Source organism: Chelonoidis abingdonii, chromosome 1, assembly GCF_003597395.2.
Source record: "Chelonoidis abingdonii isolate Lonesome George chromosome 1, CheloAbing_2.0, whole genome shotgun sequence".
NCBI lineage: Eukaryota > Metazoa > Chordata > Testudines > Testudinidae > Chelonoidis > Chelonoidis abingdonii.
Window position 1 is genome coordinate 128968682 of NC_133769.1, and position 25060 is coordinate 128993741.

The following is a 25060-nucleotide window of genomic DNA, read 5'->3' on the forward strand; positions in this document are numbered from 1 at the left end:
AAATATATAAATGGGGATAGTAGCTGAGAGAAGTATAGTTTTACCTAAAAAAATCTCATGGCAAATTTTCTACGTTGCTTTTCAATACATTTATTTTTAAAAACTCAAAACAAATCAAGCGTTTGAAAAAAATATTTTAATCATGGTCTTTAAGGCCTATTTTTTTCAGTTGGATCCATAAAGATAGATAAGTGTTCTTCCTTCCTCTTTGTCCTACCTGTCATTGACTGTGCTGTCTCCTACCCCTCCACGTTTGAATCATATTACTCAGATTGTCTGACATTGTATATCTCAGCTGTATGAACTCATAGACTAACACCTAGAGCAATGGTTACCAAACTTTTTAATAAGGCAACCCGCCAACTATATTTGGTCTGGTTTTGCAATCCACCACCATTACATATATGCACCCTCCACCGCAGCACCACAACCCTAATCCCGGTCCAGTGCAGAGGGGAGGCACTGGACAGGGTTGGGGAAAGAGTAAGAGAATGAGCCCACCCCACACACACCTCTCAGTGACGGCTCCTTTCCCATAGAGCTGGGTCTGACTCCCCGCTCTGGGCATTGCCTGGAACACAGAGGCACAGTGCCACTCTGGTCTGGCCACCCCTCCATCATGATGGAGGGGTGACCAGGCCAAATTTGAATGAGTGGCATTGTGATCTGGTGCCTGATTGGGACACATGGTTTGGGAAATATTAAAATAAGTAAAATAATGTATTCATGTCTGAGTATTGGTGATGATATAACAGAATTTTCTAAAGCCTTCATGATCCCTCACTAATTTCAAGCACTGAGCAGCTGATCTTCCATACACCAACCATCCATCTTCTCGCTGCTCGTACCCTACTGTAAATGACTCTTCACCATTCGTTTCATAATAACGTTCTCAAAGTTATTTCCATCTCTACGCCTAATGCAACCAAGTATACATCTGTTGATTTCCGAAATCAGGGTCTGCTTCTCTCCCATAATATTTCCAACATAGGCATTTTTCTTTTTTCAATCCAGGAGATACACATGATTCTTCATCAGCACCACATGTCAAAAGCTTCAATTTTTTTTTTCTTGTCAGCAGCATTAACTTTCTAGGATTCACATCCCATTGAAAACAAAAAAGAAAAGAAAAAAAAAGGTTTTCACCAGTCACGTCATCTCACATTTTGATATGCCATGGTTTTTCCACAGTTTCTTCCTCTGAAATAGCTTCCTTGTCTGGATATATATGACCTCAGATAATTTAATTAATCTATTTCCTCCACAGCTTGTCCATTAATTGTGATACATGCTTGCATCATGTTTCTGTACTCATGTCAGTGTACAGACATTTTCTTTTCATCGCATTCAGGAATAGTCCATATTCCTCATTAACTGTTTTTACAAACTACAACATTTGTTGCATTGCTTTGGTGACTGTAGCAAAGAGCATCAGGTCATCAGGATATCTGAGATTAGCTAAGAGGTGTCTACCAATGGAGATCCCAGCTCCTTCCACTTTGTCAAAACCTCACAGGCTTGCCTCATAATAAATCCTGATATATGTTAAAAAGCTGTGGAGACAAAATAAACCTCTTTCACACACTGCACAATGGAAAACCACTCACTATCGCAGGCTCCTATTCGTGCAACTGCCTGTTGTTTTTGGTAGACACTTATGAGTTCAGTGAGAATCTTTGGAATCTCCATGCCTGCAAGTATCTTCCAAAGAATGATAATCAACAGCTTTTGAAAAGTAAATGAAGCACAAGATCAATGGTTGAATGTACTCTCTGCATTCTTAGTGATGTAACAGATATTCATGATTTGGTCACATGTGCCTTGGCCTTCTCTGACACCAGGTTGTTTTGGTCATATTTCTGCTTCTATCCTTTGTTTCATATGATCCCGGATTAATGGAAAAGGTGTTTGAGCTGGCAATTAAAATGATAAAAAATGAAAGAAGATGGCTTGGAGACAGAGGAAAGTGGGAAAGAACACAAGGAACGGAACAGACTGATTCAAAGGCAGACTAAATGAGACGAGTAAATATACAAGAGCAAAATGTATGGAACTTGAGAATTATAAAGAGTAATAATACAGAAGCTATGTTCACGGAGGGTGACGATATTAAATTCAGGTGGAAGGATTACCATGCCAATCTGTATGCCTCATCACAGCCACTCATAATAAAGGACGACAAAAAGAGTACAGAGCCAGAGTCATCAATCCTGTGTCCAAGGGTAGACAATGTGTCTGCAGAATTGTTAAAAGCAATTGGCTAACACAGTACTGATCTTACATGGAAAATTTGTAATGATGTATGAATGACTAGAAATTTATGGAAGGGCTTGAAGAAGGGAATTTTTTTGCCCTGATCAAAGAAGTGAGACATAACAGAGTGTAGTAACTATTTCACCTATTATCCTGATATCGTATGTTAGCAAAGGTCGGGTCTACGTAATCCAGGATTGCATAAAACAGGGGTTGGCAACCTATGGCATGCGTGTCAAAAGCGGCACGCAAGCTGATTTACTATGGCACGCTGCTGCCAGCCTGGGTCCCACCGCCGGCCCCACTCAGCCCGCCGCCAGCCTGGATGGACGAAACCCCGGGCTGGCATTGGGCTGAGTGGGGCCGGTGGATGGGACCCCAGCTGACAAGGGCTGGTGGATGGAACCCCAGACGGGCTGATGGCTGAGCTGCTCAGCCCGCTGCCAGTCTGAGGTTCCATCCACCGGCCCCTGTAAATGTAAAATGTATTACTGGCACACAAAACCTTAAATTACAGCGAATAAATGAAGACTTGGCATACCACTTCTGAAAGGCTGCCAAACCCTGGCATAAAACAATGGATAGAAGAAGAACTACCTCCAGAAGAAGCTCGGAAGCACTGTCCTATAGCATATTTCTCCCCAGAGTCCCATGTTGTGTGTGTGACTGATATAAAACCTTTTTCATCATTTGTATTAACCAATTAAAGGAAGCTGCATCGTATCTGAAGTATCAAAAGAGAGAGATATAACAAAGAAATAGATAACTAACCTGTCACAAAAGTATTCCTGTACCTCCTTGTCCCTCCACTTCTAAATATAAAGCAATAATCAAGCATTATACTCTATTCCTTTCCTCCCATTTTGTAGCAGAAAATGTTCTGCAAAACGTGACATGAGGAATTAAAAATGGGGATGCAGGCATTATCTTTGTCACTACATTTCAGCAGGCATTTTCGTCTTGCCTTCATCCTCCCAAAAAACACTTTCAGACAAAACTAAGCTCTTAATGAGACAGTAGTTATCATGACAGGTGCTGATGTAATCCATGTTAGGTTTAGTTAACCAAGGAAGCAAGGCAGTGTCTCCAAGAATTGCCAAACAAAGAGTCTATTCTCACTGCACACTATTAAATGTTACAAATTCTTCTCCATGCCTTCCAGTGCAAACAAGTTTTTGAAAACCAGTGAAACAGGAAATGGCCTCCAGGACCTGCACAACAATGGGACAGTGGACTTTCTAGTTGATAATACTCCTGTGATTGCTCTGGCAGGCAGAAAGGGGGCAAGTGAATCTCACCAATACCTCCAGAATGGCTGGGAAGCCCCACTAAATGTTTCTGTTATCTCAGCAATACTTCTAACAGTAATCACAGGACTCTGCAGGACTTCATTGCTATACACATCTCAGACACGATGGACTTGTTAGAACCAAGCAAGTACCAGGACGCAATATTCTATAGATGTAGCCAGCCTATACAAAATAATAGCTATTTCCTAGTCCATAGGGTCTGAATTTCTCATTTTATAAGCAAAGCTTTACACAGAAGTAGTAAAAAGTATTCTCTTTCATTCCGATTATCTCACAGACACTCACAGGTTCCCATCTCCACAGACTGGGACTTGTTCCAGAATGGGCAATACATTTGAGAATGTTTAGGGGCCATACAGTGGAAAAGGACAGTGTTTGTCAGGCCACTTGACTAACTACTTGTCTTGGGACAACATCCTAGACAGCAACCCATACAATGGACTTATGACAAATAAAGTGCCATGGTAAGTGATGCCAAAAGTCACAGTGCAGTCATGGGAAAGAATTGATATATAGTTTTAAAGAACAAAAGTCAACACTCATGTGTTTCATTATTCAATCAAAACATTCTCATTCTAAAACAAAAACTGTTTAAGCCCATTTGACTAAATTCAGAATGATTTACAATTGCAGTTCTATTGCTCAGGAGATGGCAACTGCTGCCTCTTCTTCATCCTCTCTTACCTGTCTTGTCCTCTACAAAGACAGCAGTAGAGCAATGCTGTGGAGACACTTCTGAAAGCAGCTCTGCAGCTGTCACATTCTGGGGTGCAATCCAGACCTGTAACCTTGGGTGCCTCACAATGCTTTGCTGTTAAAGCTCCCAACCTGGGCCACTCACATGCAGGTCACACCTTGTCTGTCTGTGTATAGTTACAGCCCTGGTCCACCAACTCTGACCCCCTGCAGTCAGTCAGCAACACTCCAGTCAGACTCTGGCTTCCACCAGCCTTAGCTACTACTTGAAGGGTGACCCCAACGCACCCCCAGTCCCAAATTTTCCCAAAATGTGTGTCCAGTTCTCTCGTGGAGGGTTCAGATACTAAGATCCATTGCCATTGTAAGGAGTCAATATTCAACAATTTGCTACTTTAAACTGAACTGTTTGGTAACTCCAGTTAAACAGCACTGAACTGGTTTATAATTAAGAGTAATACAATTTATTAACAAAAGAAGAGGATTTTAAGTGCATCCAAGTATAAGAGATAAAGCAAATACAAGTGAAAAGGCACAACTAGAAGTTTAAAACTTAATCTGGCAAGTTTCAGTTCAATTTTTTGATAAAGATGGCCTTTCTTACCCACAGTCTTCCAGCAAGATGGGGCCTGACTTTTGCTGGGTCAGGATCTCTCCCAGAGTTCCAAAGGTGCTGGTGCCTTTGTCATCTTAGCTGAAAGAGAGAGAACTTCTCCACCTCTTTCTTTTATACTCTAGTGAACCTTTGACATGGATTGTTCTGAGGGTTACCCTTCAAAGTAACATTTATTCAAGTAATAGAGGAGGTGACAGAGTCTGGTGATGAAGGAGGCTCCATGCTCTTTCTTCTCCCACTTGTGTTTGTTGAAATCCAAATTGTCCTGTTTCCTGCCATCTCCTGCCCATGCTGTCTCAAGCACCCTTTTTACTACTTATACAGAAATTGAGATAAACACATTCCTTTGTTTACAACACAGCTGTTTAACATCACCCCTGACATACCTGGCTCATACACACTTTAGTTAGAATTCCAGCATATATTCATAACTCTTAATACCCATTGCATACATACATCTTGCACGAATATTAATGATCAGTGAGTTAATAGTCTTCAGATGATACCACACAAAGCATGTCTTGTACGAAGATTATTACAATAGTGTGTATAGAGGGATATTTAGTGTCACAAGACTTCCATCCCTCCATAATCACAGAAATCACAGAATCCTTGACACCACTTCTTATGACAAACTACTAGCTTTAATTATTAGAGTCCCTGCTTTCTGGCACTCTCTCGTTCCCTCTCTCTCAGACTCCAACAAAGCTCAAACTTTGAGTTGGCAGCTCTCACAGTTCTCAAAATGTCAAAAGTCAAGGACATTTTTGTTCGAAAAGACAGATGACCATGGAATCCCTCGCTTCCATGGCAGTTGTGACAAAAATGCAGCCTCGGGTTTGTCCCATATGATTGCAATCTTGAGATCTTCAGCAGACACGAGTTTCACCTACCTCATTTCTGACCTTTAACAGTCATGTGACTCTCCCATGCCATCCATTCTGTTATGAAATAAGCTGCCAGTGCAAAGAGCAAGCACCGTTTCTCTGCAGTGTAGCAATATTGATTGGGCCCGGGGAACTCTGAGATGTGCAAAATTCCAAGAATGCCCCTAAGCTCCCACAGCTTCACTCCATGGGGCACCATTTTAGAAACTGCTGAAAAGCCCCTGCTTCCAGCAAAAGTGCTGCACACTATGGAATAGGTAACTGGACAATCCCAGGATGCACTGGGACAGCCCTGATTGTATAGTGGGCTTTTGTAGGCCGACTAAAATGGACCAGTCAAAAACAGGGATGTCATGTGGATGCAGAAAGTTAAGGAAGCTAACGAGACAACCAACCATTTTATGCAATCAGTGTCCCTGTAACAGTTTCCTTGCTCAGTACCAAAGCCGACTGAAAACACACAATCACCAATGCAATTTGAATTAGCAGTCTGCAACAAACATTACCACAACTCCTAATACAGGCACAGAGTCCAAAACAGCAGATAGTGCAGCGATATCTTCACATTATTGTATTTCTTCACACTTTGGACCCAAATCCTGCCTAACTGATTCTCCCTCCTGCTGGTTACAATGGAATTTCTTCTGTAGCTTTTATTAATACATGGAAGTGGTATATAAACAGAACTCAGCTGACTCCTCACTATTTACGTAATGAATAGCTGAAATAGGCTGATCATGGCTTTGAAGAAACGCAATAAAACATAACAGTCATATTGTTATCCGTGAATGCCTCTGCATTGTCTCTAAGAAAAGCTACTGAAGGGAAAAGGCATGAGGACACAAGACAGCAACAACAATTTACAAATATTTATTTACTGGAGCTCTAAATAGCCACTGACTGATGGAAAAAATATTTCCAAAAGGGAAAAGTGGATTCAACAGAAGCAAGTAGGTACAAATTTTATTTTTCTCAGTCCATATTTCATTATGCTTTCATTACTGTTGTAAAAGGGAATAGTTAACCCTGTAAGCCTAATTTTTTAATTGCTTTCCTCCTAAAGTCTGGCTAAAACAAGATGGTTCAGTGAACTTATACATATTCTGCCACTCCTTCACCTTAGTAATTGTTGGCAAGACAAGTGGCATAGCCTATTATTAAGGTTGTCCAACACCTCCCATTATAAGAAACAGTTTTCAGTTGCCGATAAGCTTTCCCCAAACCATTCAATTTTCCATAATGGGTGTCTGCTGCAGGTGGAACGTTCTTTACAAAACTTCAGCCAAAACACTTCAGTTGTGTTTGAGAACACAGCTAGTTGTTTTATCCATGTTAAAAAGTTCTGGTGGTCTTTTCTTTGAGAAGCTCTAGAATAGGGATTTGAAATGGGTGGGAGGGAGGGCAGCAGAGAGAGTGCTTTGTGTCAAGGAAGTACCTTTTGCCTTCCCCATGAAAATCTGCCCACATTTGGTCAAGTTATAAACCTTGGAGGGTGCGGGGGCGGAAATCACAGCTTGCACATGCTCAGTAGAGACTTCTTAGATTTTTGTAATTAAATTCCCTAACAGCCCGAGACTGAGCAGGACTTTCACTGCAACTGCAGAACTGGGCTTTTGCAGGCTGTGTTGAGTCTCGGACTGGGCACCTGAACTGGGAGCAGGAAAACTCTCTCTCTTGTGCTCTCAATGAAACTGCTCTCCCCTGCTGGGTCAGGGCTGTGCTGAGGAAGAAAATACCTGGTTTGAATGCAGAGTGGACAAGAGCCTGACTGGGAAGGGTGGAGGGGCAGAGGGAGTACATTAGAGCAGGAGCCTGAGAGGCATGATTCGGGCTGGAGGCTGACAGAGGGGAGAGGGAAACTGGGACTAGCTGTTCTGCAGCGGGATTGGGACTGGCTGTAGACTAGGCCTTTCTGGGCTGGAAGCTGGAGAGGACAATGGTGTGGGGGACTGGGCGTCACTGAGTCACACACAGACCAAGACTGTATGAGGAGCTGTGGGGAGACTGGTACTGGAAGCCAATGCTGTGTGGGGAGTGGAGACAGATCTGATGAGAAGCTGAGGTAACAGGGGAAAAAAACAGACTGGATGGGCAAACAGCTTGGAACAGGGTGCCAGGAGAGGGGATGGGACACGGATTGGATGAGGAGCCCTGGAAGTAAGACTGGGAGTCAGTGGGGATGGGAAATGTTGAGCGGGGGCGAGGGGGGCAACAAATCAAACAAGGAGCTGGAAGGGGGAACTGCGACTGACAAGACTGGGCTTGGAATGAGATGCTTGAGGAGTGGAAACCAGGACTGGCTAGTGAAGAAAATGGGACTGGGACAAGGAGTCGAGAATGGGGAGGAGGTTGGAAGGGATGGGGCAGGGCTGGGAGATGTTGGAAGGGAAAGAGCAGAACGGGTCAAGCCTGTGGGCAATGGGCAGAAAAGACTATAGCACACTCCCCAAGATTCCTGAGTCCTATTGTTCCTCTGCTGAAAGGAAATATCTGTGAACCCCCAGTAAACTGTCCCATCCCCTTCTCATGTCCATCCATATATAGGATGGCAACCTGCAACTACTCATTCAGTGCACAGGATGGTCCTACTCGGGGGATGAATAAGAGCTGAATAGTGAAGGAGGCTGTTGTCTGTTGGGCCCTCGCTACACTTATTCCAGAAATTGGAAGTTGTGCAGTGAATGAAGCAGAGAATTGCTGGAAGAGAAAGAATGGTCTCATGGCTAAGGTAGTTAAATAAGGTCATGAACATCTAGATTCTATCCCTGCCTCTGCCACAGGGCCCCTTGTGATGCTGGATAAGTCACCTAAACCACACTTTTCACATGTGATCAGAAAATGTGGAATGTGCAGTTAGTGCATTCCTGACTTCAGACTCTGAGTCTTATCGCAGAAGTGCTGAGCACCCAGTTCTTCGAACATATGAAGTGCTGCATATCACTAACAACACTGAAAAATCAGGTACTAAGTGTCTCAAATTGGGATACTTCTGACCTTAATCTCTGTGCCTCAGTTCTCCATCTGTAAAATGAGGAGAATACCACATGTTCACCTCACTGGGGTGTTGAGAAAATTAATTAATTAATATTTATAAAGCACTCAGATACCATAGTGACAAACACCATAGAAATGCCCATGAGGAAATTAACAATTCTGTCTTCAGAGCAGGGTTTGAATAATTTGCAGTAAATAAGACCTGGGGCCACACACTGAACAATGAGGAGAAAGCAAAGTATTGAACAACTGCTCATTAAGTGAGCACCGACCATCCTGTGCACTGAATGAGGCAGGGGTCCTGTGGAAAAAAATACTTCATCATGTAAGGATTGTAACAATGTTTTCACACAAGGGGTCAAATTAAGTTTGCACAGGCAGCCTTAAATCCGGCATCTTCTAACTTCTGAGTGATTGATTTTGCAGCCTAAACGTTTTTAATCATAGTTTTTGTGTATGTAATAACAGTACTTATATATAAATCTTTCCCATTTCCCAACTTTCTCAAGAAGTTTTATAATTTTTCATTAAGATTCAACACTTCTGTGATGCAGCTAATCATAATTACCTTCCCATTTCAGTTATGGGTAAACTGAGGCACAAAGGTGTCCAATGACATACAAGTAAATGGCATAGCCATGAATAGAATCTTTAAGTCCTAACCCTGGTCCCCTGATCTCCATCCATAAAAACCAGTGGAAAAATTCTATCCTCACTGTGCGATTCCACAAAAACACAGATTCTGTTTTATAAACAAGATGTTTCCACCAGTAATAGACTGGGCGACACTGATACGTTTCCACTGATAATTAATTAATGTATGATACCTGAAAGCTAACATTTGTGCACCTAGGCATTCATTCTCTATGGGGAGTGAGTGCTTTTAAAAATCAGATCATGTACACCTGAGGTCCAGTCCTGCCTCCATTAAAGCAAGGGAGATTTGGCAATGACTTCAGTAGAAGGAGCAGGCCTGTACTTTGTTTTGGCAAAAGTTTTTACATAACCATAAAAAGAACATCCAAAATATGCACCAGAATTTATTACAGTTTTCTCCTAGCATAGAAGAACTTGTGACCCACACCTCTCAACTCTCTCTCATTAAGTAGGGTTGTTCCATATTCTAAACATACTATTGTTTCAGTTCTACACAAATCTGGTATTAAATCCCACTTGTCTTAATCCAAGTTGCCTACATGAGAAATGTTAAATGATTAAAGCTGACGTTACATCTATTGTAGGGATGAGTGAATCAGTTCAGATAAAATAAGAATCCAGAAACATGCCCTATCCCCCTCTCGAAACTCAACCTGAATTGAATTCAAACCAAATTGCAATGGTTTAAAAAAGTAATAGTTAACATTTAGATTTTATTATTGATGTATTTGTTCTTTGATTTTATTTCCCTCTGCAATTCTGGATACCAGTTAAGAAGGGAAACAGAAGTGCTGAAATATTGCAAAAACAAATGCTGCTGCCCGGGTACTTCTAGTCTAGCTAGACTCGGGAGCACTAGATGTGTTGCCAGAAACCTGGTTCTTGCCTGGTATTAAGCCCAATTTTGCAGACCCAAGAAGCTCAGGAAAGTGCCCGAACTCTTGGGGTACTTATACAAACTGAACTGGGTGACACAAAAATATTAATATTAAAAATAAACTAAATTATAAAAAGACTAATATGTCCAATATAAATATAGCAGCATAGAATATAAATTAGGGACAGATGCACCTCAGCACTGGGGCATTCAGATTTATTTGTGCCCAGTGCTGCAAATGGATCATTCAAAATAATAGATGGACTAACAGCAAAAATCTAGACTCTACAAAAAGTCAATCAAATGTTATTGTTAATCATAGTTGCATGTCCATTTGCTTGCATGATTACATTTATTTCTCTGTGAAATCTTAACCCTTGTATATATAAAAAAATAGGTCAATTTTTACACCTACACAATTTTTAAATATTTGCCATTTAGACACTAAAATACCAGGATGCACTGTAATAAGTTCATATTTGATGTTCTCCCAAGTTTTTAAATCACTGACAGAAAGCCATCTGAGATCTGATCAAGATTTATTCATAGACATTTATGTCTGTAGCATCAATAATGTACTGTAGAAACAGACTGGATCTGAAATGCGTAATTTCTGAAGGCTAAAATCATCTAACTCATACTGCAGGGGGTAAATTTTCAAAGTGATGCACTGGGAGTTTTCCACACAAATCTCATTATTTGTTAACAGGATTTGTGTGAGGAACTCTCCATGCCCTGCTAGGAAAATTTATGCTTAAGTGCCCTGGCAATGTGAATGTTTATCAAAACACACGCTTAATTTCCAGCTACATACTTATGAGCACTACTGTGCTTTGACATTTAAAGATAAAGTTAGATAGGTAGCTTGGAAAAAATAACAGAAGTAGCTAAAAAGTATTTTCATCACATTATTCTGTTTCAGTATATTGCTATTATATTGAACTTCAATGCTAAAGTAACACAGATATTGGATCTACTAGATAATGGATGCTTAGCAGTGGGAGCTTCACAAAGCAGACAGTACTTATTGTTTACCCTACTTTGAATCAGATACATTCTGATCTCCACCTGCTGATACTAATTGATTCAGAGGGCATCTTTCTGTGTCAATTTCATCCACCCACTAGCTCCACTGAATTATATAACACCTCAGTTCCAATTTGCAGGTGTTGATACAAACTTTCATCAGGACTGGTTTTCATGGGTTCTAATTCCTTAAATTTCATTCATTCTGAGAAAACTGCAAGTTTTGGTAAACCAGGCTTGCTATTTCAAAGCACAGGTTCATTAACCCCCACAAACGTTTCGGTGAACGTGGCACAAGCACTGGCTTGGTTCAGTAACTAAATACTAAATTTTTCCTAGTTTGGGGTTTCATTGTGGGAGATTCATGCAGTTCTAATGGTTAACAGTTTCCCAAATATTTACAGAGGTACCTGGTTAATGGCTGTTATTTCAGCTAGAGCAGCTCTATGCCATTTACAGTGAGATACTCACTGGAGGACTAACCATCAAAAGTTCACTACACTGCAAAAGAATCTATTGGACAGATGTTTGTTCTTAAGTCAGCACTGAGACCTTAAAGACATCTGTTTTTCGGTTAGTTAGCCTCCTTCCTACACATCCCAGACCATTTAAAAATATGTACGCATGCAATAGTCATGAAGAGTCTGTCCACACTATAGTTTTTTTTAAACTGGTTAGAGATCGTGGCTAAATTTTTTTTTAAAGGACCAGATTTTCAAATGTTTTTAAGTGTCCAAAGATGCAGATAGATGCTTACTGGGATTTTCAGAAATGTCTATATCCCTAAATCCCACTGAAATCAAGCCACTTCCAAAAAGCCTTTTAGAGGCCTATCTGCATCCTTAGGCATGTAAATGCTTTAAAAAGTCTAGTCCTAAGTGACTTAGGAGCACAAGTTCCCATTTGAGTGTGTGAAGGACATGCACACAGAGCAATGCCAACAGAATGTACAGAAATGCACTCTGGGATGTTCTCAGATTACTAAAAGGGAGGACAACTGGCCAGAACCAGTTACATAAACATATTTAGAAGCTCCTCTCAATCCATGCTATAAAAATAACTGTGCTGAAATGGTTAAAGGAAACAAACTCATGGCAGTCTAGGCTTCTGGCTGGGATGGAATACCATAAATTGCCAGGGTTACTAACAGAATTCCAACCACAATGGCGTGTGCGCACATACCACGCTCGGAGCCAACCACGGGGAGTTAAAAATTATAGTGTGAACAGAGCCTAAGAGCAATGCAGTACGCTGGAGGTAATGGATGTTACGCTGCAGTATGCTGCAGATACGGACACACAATCTCACTGCCACTCCACTCCCTCTGCACTGCGCAGGCAGCACAAAGGAACCAGAGACTCATTAATTTACTACCAGGGGATAGGCAAATCCTCCCTGGAGTACAGCCAGCACCTATGCTGACCTCGCTGCAGCCCTGAGCACAGGAAGCATATCTGGGTCAGAGAGGGGTGGGGAAGTAGGAGTGGACAGACTGCAATGTGCTCACTGCTCTAACCTGCAGTTGGGGCTGGAGGCAGGCCGAGAATCAGGGAGCTGTACCGAGCTTCCAGCTGGATACACCTCCCTGTACCCAGCATAAACTGGATACAGCACTAAATCTGGCCATAGGTGTCAACTCTGAGTTAAAAGATATTTAGAATTAGCATTCTTGATGAAGCAATGGTAGTTTGAACTTTCCTCCTATATTGCGCTTGGGTATGCATTATTGCCAACTCTCAAATCTACCGCAAGTCTTGCAACATTTGGTGTTTTGCTTAAAACCCCAGCTTCTGGAGTTACGTGATTACATGAAAATCTCAGCTCTAAGGCCTCTATTCCTTATGATACGGGAAATACAAACTGCCATGGCTGCCCTCCAGGAGTGGGAGGCTGGTTGCTCTTCTAGGACCAGATGCTCAGGTACCTCAACTTCCACTAAAAATCAATGGTAGTAGAGCACTAGCAGGAGGCAATCTGAATGACTTAGGGTGTGACCTGACTTTTACATTTGATTCACAAAGCTGCAATTATTTGGCACTGGTGCCTTCATTTCCTAGCACAGCTAAGGGCGCATGATAACAGTGCTTCACATTCAAATGATGTAACATTTAGATTAAAGGCACTGTTACTAGCAAAAGTTCTTCATTGGGAGATCTTTGTGAAGCAGTTTTCATTCTCTGTTTCTAAGTTAGATCCCAATATTAGCTTCCTACTCTTGGATTCTAGCATTTCATCATTTTAAACAAATAAACCTAATAAAGTCTTTTGAAGTGTGTCATGGAAATAATTCTGACTCTTTGTGCCATAAATCCACAGCAGAGGTTTCATAAACCTTTTTATTAACTGGAGCTGCAGAATGAAACTGAGACATTTAACAAACATTTTGTTTTTAATATTATTCAGAGTTATATTGGCTGTCACATGAAGACTCAATAGTGGTATTTCAGGAACAACAGCCATTTCTAAATGCCAGCTTTCATAGGCCAAGGAAAATCAGCCACTGAAGTTTTCTAGCTTGAACTAAAGAAATCAATGTCACTACCCCAAGAATTTGTTTTAAAATTTGGTTGAAATTAAACCCGCAGTTTTAAGTTAGGGGTGCGGGGGGAGAAGAGACACATTTTTATCTGGCTGTATTAGCTTTTTGCATTCTCACAGCTAAGACAGATTCATGTTTATATAAAATTTAATATGCAAGCTGTTAGCCCATAATACTAAGCTCTCTCTTTAGCATTTAATATTTGTTAAAACTGCTGAGTTATTTATGACAGAAATCAGATTGCTGCACATGTATGGTAGCTGATCTATCAGAACACATTTTAATACGTTTGTTATGGAGCTATTACTATTCAATACACAAATTTTTGCTGATTCCAAAGAGACATCGTACATTATGACTGCTTCAGCGTATAGCCAAGAAACTGCACATCATTATAGCCTTCTATGGAGTCATTTTATACCATACACATCAACCCAAATGTTGAGAAAATCCAGATCTGGAGACCCTATAATGTAACATTGCTTACAATGTTGCAAGGGTACTGACATCACCACTTATGACATCTCTGTGATAAATGCCACAATAGCGACTGAAACCCCAAGATGAACCTTCCAGTTCAGCTAACTGTTGAGACATATATTGCTTACAATTCATTCAGTCAATGCTTTGGGACAATACTAATCAACATCCAAGTAAAGTCTGTTAGGCTTGATAACCTATATACCTATTCTTATTACAATACACTAACAAAACCTGTTAGTCTTAATATAGGCTCTCATCAATATATAGTAAGAACACCGCTGTGGAAGACCTGGTCAGAGCTTTCATGAGGATGGAGAATACCACCAAAAAAAATCTAATTCTATGCTCTAAATCAGTGCCCTGCAATAGAGTGCGGAGTACTAGTCACCCCATCTTAAAAATGATATTGCAGAATCTGAGGGGGTTCTGAGAGGTAATGAGAATGATTAATGATATGGAATATTTCTCACACAAAGTGAAATGGAAAAAAGACTGGGTTATTTACCTTTGAAAGGAGACCAGTGAGAGAGGACATGGTTAAAGTATATAAAATGATGTAGAGAAGCTAGATCAGAACTTCCGTTCTCTCTCTGACAATACAACAAGAAGGGGTCTCATTCAATGAAACGGAAAGATAGGAAATTCAAAAGAGAAAAAAAGAGAAATACTCTTCCACACAGGACAGAATTAGACTGAGTAAGTCATTGCCACAGGAAGTTGCTGAGGCCAAGAATTTAGCAAGATTCAAAGACGGACAATATCCAGAGTTATATTAGTTAATATGGTAACAAAATGGAGGTTTTCACTCCCTTCCAACACACTTGTTTCAGGGTTTAAACCAATGGAGAAGAAATAACCCTACTTCTGCCTACTGTGTGGTTTCCTGTATCTTCCACTGAACCAGCCGGTTCTGGCCACTGTCTTACCACAGGATACTGGATGTTGGGTCTGATCCTGTCTGGTAAATCCTATGATATTTCATGAGAACAAAAGTTATATCATGTATATGTTGTGGTATTAGATCCAAAGGACTTATATGCAGTACAGTACAATGGAGAAACAATCAAAGATTTTTTTTAAGTTACTGTGCCAAGGTGTTCAGAACAGAGCATCATGGTAACACATAGGCACAACAATATCAGAAGAATAACTGCTACACACAAGCAAAACAGATTATTTTAATGAGCTAACAAAATAAAACTTCATAGTGTCGATCTTTGCTTTCACTGTTACTTAGTAAGGTACTGGTGAGTAAATACGGGACAGCGGTACTCAATCGTTCAGCTTTGGAGCCACATGCAACTTTTCACAACCCAGCATCTGTGGGTTTGAGTGAGACATCTTATGACGTCCCTGCAATAATACATAGCAATTGGAAACAAAAGTACCCAGATACCTACAATCAACTTTTCACACAGGTAAGTCTCCAAGCTTGTCAGACATTACATTTCCCTGGTTTCCTCCACCTACTACAGCTGATTTTTCTCTGCTGCCACAAGTAAGTCCAAAATATATAGTCCCCTCAGTCACTGAAACACTGGTTGAAAAAATGTATCTTTGAATGGAAGAAAGACATTGCATCAGACTTCTCAATACTGGTGACAGATTATGAATGCTGGGCCTCTTATTCAGCCCTAAATAACACTGTCCAGACTGTCACCTTTATTTAGTTCTTTTAATTAATACAACTGGGTAATGACTTTGTTACGCACATTAGTTTCCTATGCATGTTAAACTCTTTTCTGTCTCTCCAAGAGTCCATTTGATGATGAAGTGGCTTTTTGACTGCTAAAAGGTTGAACGTCACTTATCCAGATGCTTATGCCTACATACTTAATGTCCTTCTCCCGCCATAAGGTCCTATACATGAAAGTATTAACATTCTTTCTGTTATATCCAAAGCTGCCAAGTTCTAGCCAGACAACAGAGATTTATAAGGAAGTGCAGGAGGAATGTTATACAAGACTGGATGGGGATTTGGATTGTATTTCTCCTGCTTTTTCTTCTTCCAAATTTTTTCCCTTGCCCCTTCTGAATCTAGCCATATTCTGCTGTTCCTCACACCTCCCTCTAGTTGTATTTACGTAGACAGACAGCACACCTGCAACCTGATGACCAGCTACACTCTCTTAGTAAATCCAGTCATCCTCACTCCCTATCCTGTCTGTCACAGCTGGAGGGGAGCTGAGCTCCAGTTAGAGGAGTGTTTGTATTTTAAACTGAGCATGGAACAACAATGATTGGGAGGGAAATACAAAACATGCATGTAGGTAATACTCTAGGATCTCAAACTGAATGAGCTGAGCATCTTAAGCTTCCAGTGAAGTCAATGAGAACTAGAGACACTCCACACCTCATAGGATCTGGCCCCGAATGGGGTGCTGTTGTTTTAAAGTTCACTTCAGAATGGCTAGGAGGTTCTTTAATGGCACACCAGCAGCTTTACGTTTGAATTTCCTTGCTGCAAGACACCTAACAATATTTGCAGCACAGTTTTGTGTTTAATTTGAACGGGTCTGGGCAACAGATGTAACATGCAAAGCCTCTGCCATTGTAAATACATTTGCTAGCAAAATGCAGAGGCTCAAGCTGCTAATTAAATATGAAATTGCATGTGTTAATTTGGAACCAGTTCCTTGTTAAAATTGCCTGATGTTTAAGGCACAATAAATTGAGTCAGTATCCGGAAATGTGTGTGCCTTGACCTGTGTGGGAAGGCAGACTAGAGTACCACATATAGGCTAGACAGTTACCATGGATACCTCACTAGTTGAGGTGTATAAGCTAAATATTATAAACAACTTTGTGGCATTAGAATACTAGCCTCCTCAAAAATGTTACAAAACGAACAATGAATCTGTAGAGAAATCCTGTGATTTGTTTTCTGACACGTGAATAAGAATTTCATACTGTAGGCAAAATACAAAAGCAGACTGATGAGAAATTTGTTAGTTCCTGCAGGCCTTATTTTAGGCATATTCCTGAGAGGTGCAAGTACTCTTAGCTCCTACTGCAGACTAGGCAGTTGCAGGTGTGCAGCTTCTCTCAAGATACAGCCCCTGTGTCCTACTTAATTGATAGTTTTGCTTAAATGAGGACTAAAGGATTTTGGCCAATCCAGCATAAGCAGCAAAAGATGCAGCCAAAGTTTAAATACTGCTTCCATCAAGGAGTAGGAAAAACAAAACAAAAAAAACTTTCCTTAGGGACAGGTTTTCCCCTGTGCTTGCACCTTTCTCTGAAGCAATTGGTGCTGGCCACTATCAGAGACAAGATTCTGGACTCACTGAAAATTCCTGCTGAGATGGTCTGGAAGATGATTCTGGACCCCTGGCAAGAGCTCGGCTATTGGAGTAATGCTCTCTTCGATGAAGAACTGCCATAACCCGATTTCCTCTTGGCAGAGCATCCTGAAGTATGCTCTCCCTTGCTCTTTCACATCATACATCACGGTGGTATTGCCGGTAAGAATGTGAACCACTGAGCCCCTGATATGGTCTAGAAAAGTATGATATATTTTGTAGATAGTCCGAAGTTCCAACACCTTGATATTCAGTGAGGACTTCTGCTCGGACCACAGACCTTGGACTTTCAGAGACCTCCGCTGTGGTCCCCAAGCCATCAGGGCGGCATCAGTGACAACAGACCTGGTTGCTAAGGTATTCACTTTGTCCGGTCCTTGCCAAACTACTTCTTCTCAGGGTGTATCCACCACTGTAAGGAGTCCAGAACCAGTTGAGGAATCTGTCCAAGGAATGAAGAGTCTGACAGTAAACCATTCTGAGCCATATTTGGCAGGGGCGAAGGCACAGCCTTGCAAATTGGACCACCTGCGTGCTAGTGGACATATGGTCCAACAGTCTCAGGCACATCAGAAAGGTCTCGGAAGGCTGAGACTGCAGACTGTGGCAAGGGTGGCAAATCGCCTGAAAATGGCTGGTCGGCAGAAACGCCCTCAAATTCGTAGAATCTGTTAGCACCTCAGTGTACTCAGTTTTCTGAGTGTGAGCCAAAGTTGACTCCCCGGTATTTAGAATTAGACCCAAATGGTTAAGCAAATGCAGTGTAGTGTCAATGTGAGCAAGAACTTCCTCTCTGGACCTGCCTCTCAGTAAACAGTCATCCAGATATGGAAAATTGTGGATTTCTTTCTTCCTCAGATACCCCATCAAAATGACGTGCATTTGGGAAAAAACCCAGGAAGCAGAAGAGAGACCAAATGGAAGCACTATGGACTGAAAGTGACGTTTCACCATAATGAATCAAAGGAATTTTCTGTGGCCCAAGAAAATCACCACATGAAAGTAGGCATCCTGAGGGTCCAGAGCAACAAACCTGTTATTTTGAAACAACGCAGGAAGGGTAGTCAACAGAATGACCATTGAGAACTTCACGTACCTGATATATCTGTTGAGGCTGTGAAGGTTGAGAATGGGTCCTACCCTTCCCTTGGATCTGGGCACCAGAAAATACCAGGAATAGAAGCCATGACCCTGGTGTTCCAGTGGAACCTACTCCATTGTTCTCGAATCCAGCAAAGAGCAAACATGCTTGAGCAGCAGTAACTTGTGAGAGGAGCCCCTGAAGAGGGATGGGGAGGGAGGGTGGAAAGGAGGGATGGAAGGGAAGTGGATGGCATAGTCTGATCTGACAGTGCTTAGGATCCAGCTGTTGGTGGTGATCAAGTCCCTCTATGAAAGTGGGCAAGCCTGTCCCCAACAGAGGGGATAGGGAGAAAGGAGCACTGAATGGAAGATTGTTCCCGTCCAAGAAGTCAAAATGGGTGCTCAAAGGGCGCCAGAGAAGGGCAGATGGATTGGCTAAACCTCAGATCTGACTGCTTCCTCCTATGGGATCTATGCCCCTTTCTAGGGTATCCCTGTTGTCTCAGGGGAGGGAAAAGCTGCCCAAATATGCACTGCCAACAATACTGCTGCTACTGTTGACTGCCATAGCACCTCAGCACTGCCAGCATGTATCCCCCCAAAGACTGTAGGGTAGCCCTAGATCTCGGGTACGGTGTGGACAGATTCACAGGTTCAGTGGCCCAGCCAACAGGGATATAAATGATGCAGCCCTGGCAAAGTCCTGGACCGGATGGGAGGTCATAACAGAAACGCAGAGGAGGTCCATTGCTGCTAAATACGTCACCAGCATGGAAACCGCCGGTGCCAGCATCGCCTTCATCAATGGATGACCCAGGGTTGGAACTGGAGCCAATGATACAGGGTCTCTGACCTCCTTGCACGGTACCAGGGAGCAGTTGATGGGCCCTGCTCCATCCCGCGTACTGGCATTTACCCCATGACAACCTGTGCTCCTTCTGAAGGAAGGAGACAAGTCCCCACAGGACCTGGAGCAGCTGTGGTCAGTCTAATGCAACCTTTTCCTCGGTGTACTCAACAGGGAGACTCCTCTGTCTCTTCAGAGAGGCGCTAACTCCAAAATGCAAAGTGACAGCTCTCTCAGAACCACTCTCAAAACTCCGAGAGCAACCTCCAATCTGACAAGGGCCTTGGTGCCGAAGCAGGCCGCACAGCCTGTTTGAGCAGGTGCTACTTCTCAGATAAAGATCCCTTACCACTTGAGTCCATTCGGTGAACAATCTGCAAATTGAACACCGCTCTTTGACATACTCTTCACCTAGGCACAGCAAGCACCGCCTGTGGGGACTGTTCTTGCAGATCGCTCTCCTACGTGATGGACAGTATTAAAACCCTGGTGAGGCCATCACCAGGGAAACATTTAAACTACAGTTAATGAACACTACATCTATCTAACACTATGCTAAAGGTACTAACTATATACAACTAAAAAAAAACCTCACTAAAAATAGAGAGATTGTGAGGTGAAAACCACACATAGCTCTGACTCCAGTCATGAGCAGTAAGAAGGAACTGGTGGGGATGGGGAGTTAGGGCAGCACTGCCTCACATAGCCAGGGGAGGGGTTACACCCACAGGGCACGAGCACCGCCCCTTTACAGGTCATGCTAGTCAAAAATTCTCTGGCTCCCGGTGTGCTGTGCACATGCACCTAAGTGCAACACACAGCTGCATCTACTTGAAGAAGAAATACTTTATTCACCCAAAAATGCATTTTCAGATTGACTGAAACTATTCGCCTATTGTGCCTGAATTCACTAATAGTTTCAGCTGGAAAAGAACCCCCAACCGTTTTTCAAAAAGTTGTAATTTTTAACATTTTTGAAATTAAAAATTTTAACCTTTTGTTTCTAAACAATGTTTTATTTGAAATCTTGTTTGTTTTTTAAAAAAGGTGTGAGTGTATAAAATACGTGATAATAAAACAAAATGAAAAACCAAACAAATTTCATTTCAGCTTGATTGTTTTACCCCAATTTTTTTTTTGTTTCAGCCAGAGAAAACCAAACATTTCCGTGTTGAGTTGAACTGAAATGAATTCCCCCCCCCCCCCCAGATTTTGGCCACTGAATCAAAACAAACAAACAAACAAACAAAAAACAGTTATTCACTAAGTTCTAATCTTCTCTTTGAAATATCATTCCAGCTAGCAGGTGGGTGCTCTGAAAAAACACGTCTTACCTCAGTTAATGGGATACATAAAGGAACCAGGAATTGATTCTGGTTCAAATATGCAATAATTTTTCATCCTACGAAGTCATTTGTCTCCTCTTTTGCCAACCATTAATATTAACAGGAAATAACTTGGAAAAAAAAGACACCTATTGTACTTGGTATTCAATTACATATATACAGCCAGATTCAGCCCTGGTTTAAGGTGGTGTAAGGCATCAGGTAACAGAAAGTCAACCCAAAGAGGACTTGTGATGGTACAAGGTGCCCACAGTTCCTGGTTTGCTGGGCAGCCTGTGTGACTTAAATGTGGCTAACACAAGTTTGTATTTACACTACTAATGAATATTGTTTTCCAATAGGATCGCAAAATCTACATGCACAAAACTATGCTGGTCAATTGTCTCTGGCAGTATGTAGCATGCAACCAAGAAGATGCCTGCAGAGTTGCTGCTTATAAACTAAGAAGGAAACACTCACAGGTCTACACTATGGGGCTAGGTTGACCTAAGTTATGCAAGTCAACATATCTTAGGTCGACTTATTGCAGCGTCTACACTGCGCTGGGTCGATGGGACAATTTCTCCCATAGACTTCACTGGAACAAGAAGCATAAGTCTGGAGTCGATGGAAGAGCAACTGGTGGTTGATCGTTGCGCATCAATCCCCCAGTAAGTGGAGACAAGGCCTCAGTTTAATATGATCTCATTCATATATATGCATGTCAGTTCAGCACAATCAATTCAATTAACTGCAGATGTGTATATCTAGAGTATTTCATATTCAAACAACATGCATGCATTTCATTTTTTGGAGAGTTTTCCAACAGTCAACTATAATCAGAAATCATGGAATCCTTCCATATTTTGCCCCATGATTCCTTGCAGCTGCATTGGTTTTTTTAAGAAGTATAGATGTGCTAACAGAATTAGCTGAGAGAACAGATCACTAGTTGGTATTTTCTTAGATAAAGAATCCTACTCCTTTTTATTCATAAACTTCTAGACTTGCTGTAGGTGATGATTATTTTGAGGGTAAATTGCTGTGATTTTTGTCTGGCAGCATACAGCACCGGCTTATACAATCCCAGCTCCATCTGGAAATAGCATCACATCAAACAAGCTCTAATGTTTTATATAACCAGTTACAACTCTTTGAAACCTGTCAGCACCAGTGACTTGCTCTCTGCAGTTACACTTCTCAAAACATTGGCTTCATTTACTTATTAGCTAACTACAGATAAAAAAAATTAAGGACAATCTTGAAAGCTGCACGTTTATCCTAATTTAAATCTTCCAGAAAAACAAAATAATCCTGTATCTTAACAACAAATATTTGTTTACATCAATGGAGACTTAAAGGCCTGATCCAAATCCCAAAGAGGTCAACGGGAGTTGACTTCAACAAGCTTTCATTCAGATCTTTAGTGAACTAACCTAAGTCTGGATTCCTACATCAAAATTAAAAATACGTTGAAATTGACAGCCAAACATAATATTGTACCTTCTGCTCTCTGGCGGCCGGCCCAGTTCTGCTATCAGGTTATGAGTAATATCACACTGAAATCCATGGGACCACTCCTGGAGTAGGGTACTACACAACATAAGGATGGCAGTATCTGTCTCTGGATCCTTAACCACATCTATTAATATAATAGACTTAGAAAAATACAAAGATTCTGTGACTATGTGATTCAAAAACAAACACACGAAGTGCTGTGACCATGTCACTGGAGAATTGTTGCTTTGTACTAGAGTATGATGTCTCAGGCCTTTAACTCAGGCCTAAGAGTCCCCAGACAGCTGCTGCATCCTGGCTTCCACCCGGTATCTGCTGAAACCTGGTGGGCCAAAGAGCTAGTAGGACTATCACCTCAGCCAAGGCACCACTCCCAGAAGCCCTGATTGGAGGATTGCCTGGCTCCAACCATGCTATTAAAGCCAGGAGGCAGCACAGGAAGGTTGTTTGAGCAACAAGGCCATTTCCTGCGGTGGCTGCATCAGACTCTGCTTATGCTTGCCTGCTGCATCCAGTCCTGTTCCTCATTCCTGCTCCACACTCCTGGCTCCTGCCTCATCCCTGCCTTCACTCCTGTTCCCACCATGCTCCTGCTCTGTGCTTGATCCTTGACTCTCCTCCACTTCCTGTCCTTACTCCTCAACTCCAATCATCCATTACCAGTCCTTGCTCTAACCCTAGCCTCCAAATTCTGACCCTGATTCTAGCTTGATCCTTGCCTCTGGGATTTGGCATCTGACCACAGCTTTGATTTCTGACTCTGGTTTGGCTCCTGGCTCAGGTAATTGGTAGTTGATTTGGTGCTGACCCTTGGTTTCGTTCTCCAACCTGGACACCTGCTTCGCCCACTAGGCCTGACTCCTGCCCTGATTACTAGGCTAGACCACCTACATCCTGGTCCATAATACGTGGAATTATTCCTCCCTCCCATAAGAATTTCTACCACAGATAGTCAAACCATATGCTTCTCAATCACAAAGTAAAGTGACAGCCAAGAAGGCAACTCAGTGCAGAATCAGTGAAATCCTGCAGACAGACCAGATACATTACCCCACACACATTATCTGGAGTAAGACAGAAGGATATAAAAGGATTACATCCAAATGCCATTACTGGATACTTTTTCCCTGGAACTGGACAGCTGAATTATCTAATCAGCAATTTCACATCTGCAGCCAGCTCCAGTAGAACATAAAAAAAGGAGGCTACTGACAACAAAAGGCAGTACATGTAATTTAGTAAGTAGGCACAGATTTTTCTGAAGCTGCATCACTGAGTGTGAAGCAATGCCTTAGCAGTACAGGCTTTATTAAGGAAATCCCAATCTATGTATTTATAGCCAAATACACTAAAATCTGCACGTCCCCTTATGGGGAAAGAAGCCTGTCATTTTGCACAGGATCTGCACTTATGTGTTTTAGCAAAAGAGGGGTAAGTGGTATGTTGTCTGTAGATTCAACCAGAATATAAGTCCATGGGGCTGGGATTCCCATGGTATTTTTTGTAAGATGCCGTGCTAAAGGGCCTAAAAAAAGAGCTTTGCAAAAAGTCCCTGCACAGAGCATAAGAATAAAGTGCTAGTCCCAACAGTAGCTGCTCAGCCAGCATCCACATTGCACCACAATCACGCAGTCCAAATCGTGACTATGAAAGGACAGCCCAAGCAGCAGGTTGGGGAGGGGGCCACATCTGAGCACCGCTCTCTCCAGTCTGTGTGCCTGTTCCTCAGTCATGTCACAGCAACTGTGTGTCTGTAAGGAACATCCAGAGGAACAGAGTAGCTAGAAATATTCTAGTCCTAGGCAGAGGAAGCAGCTGGCAGGCATCTCTAATTGAATTCCTAGTGGACTCAGGCTATTTTTAAAAGTCTCTGTAGGTTGGTAGTTTTTTGTTTTTTTTGTTTTTAGACAGGGTGCACATTCCCAAAACTCAGTGTGCAATTTTAAAGATTTATTACTTACCTCCAGGAGGCCCTGCGCTATGTTAAAATCCTGCAATGGTACCAAAGCACTAACATTCAGAGTCAGATTCTGCTTCTGTTCGAGGGGGGAGTGGAGGGAACATGACCTCTTCCAAGTCAACTCAATTCTATCTATGTTTTAATGATATAGTACAAAGAACTTGAGTTCTAAGAATCTTATACAAATATCTTGCAATTTTTGTATTTTTTCTTGCATGTGATTTTTGGCTTCCCCAAAAGACTATTTAATATTAACAATAAAATAATAAACTTCAGAATTATTATTATTAATACAAGACACTTTGGGAGAATCTTTTAATCCAAGGATTTCGAGGATCCTTCACAGACAAATTAAACCTTACAACAGCAATGAGATAAGGTAGGTATTTTCATGCCCACTTTACATATGGGTAACCTGAAATCTATGACAGTTACCATGTGACTTGTCCAAAGTCTCCTAACGAGTCAGTGGCAGAGCTGGAAATAGAATCCAAGAATCTTGACTCCCAGTCTCCTTGTCTAATCACCCTGTTACATCACTCTCTCAATTGCTATAGTTACATTTGGCATATGCAGTACCTTTAATGTTCCCGAATACTATATACTATGCAATGCAACTGGTCAAATTTCAGCATATAACATTGTACTGTATATATAAACTTCTACTGTATAGTAAGTGGAATCTTA

The 25060-nt window shown here is 41.7% G+C and overlaps 1 protein-coding gene across 1 annotated transcript in view; it reads right to left on the reverse strand.

Moving 5' to 3' along the window:
- Window positions 1-25060, reverse strand: part of ITPR2 (inositol 1,4,5-trisphosphate receptor type 2) — a 357167-nt gene that overhangs the window by 101293 nt on the left and 230814 nt on the right. The gene's annotated exons all lie outside the window — the stretch shown is intronic.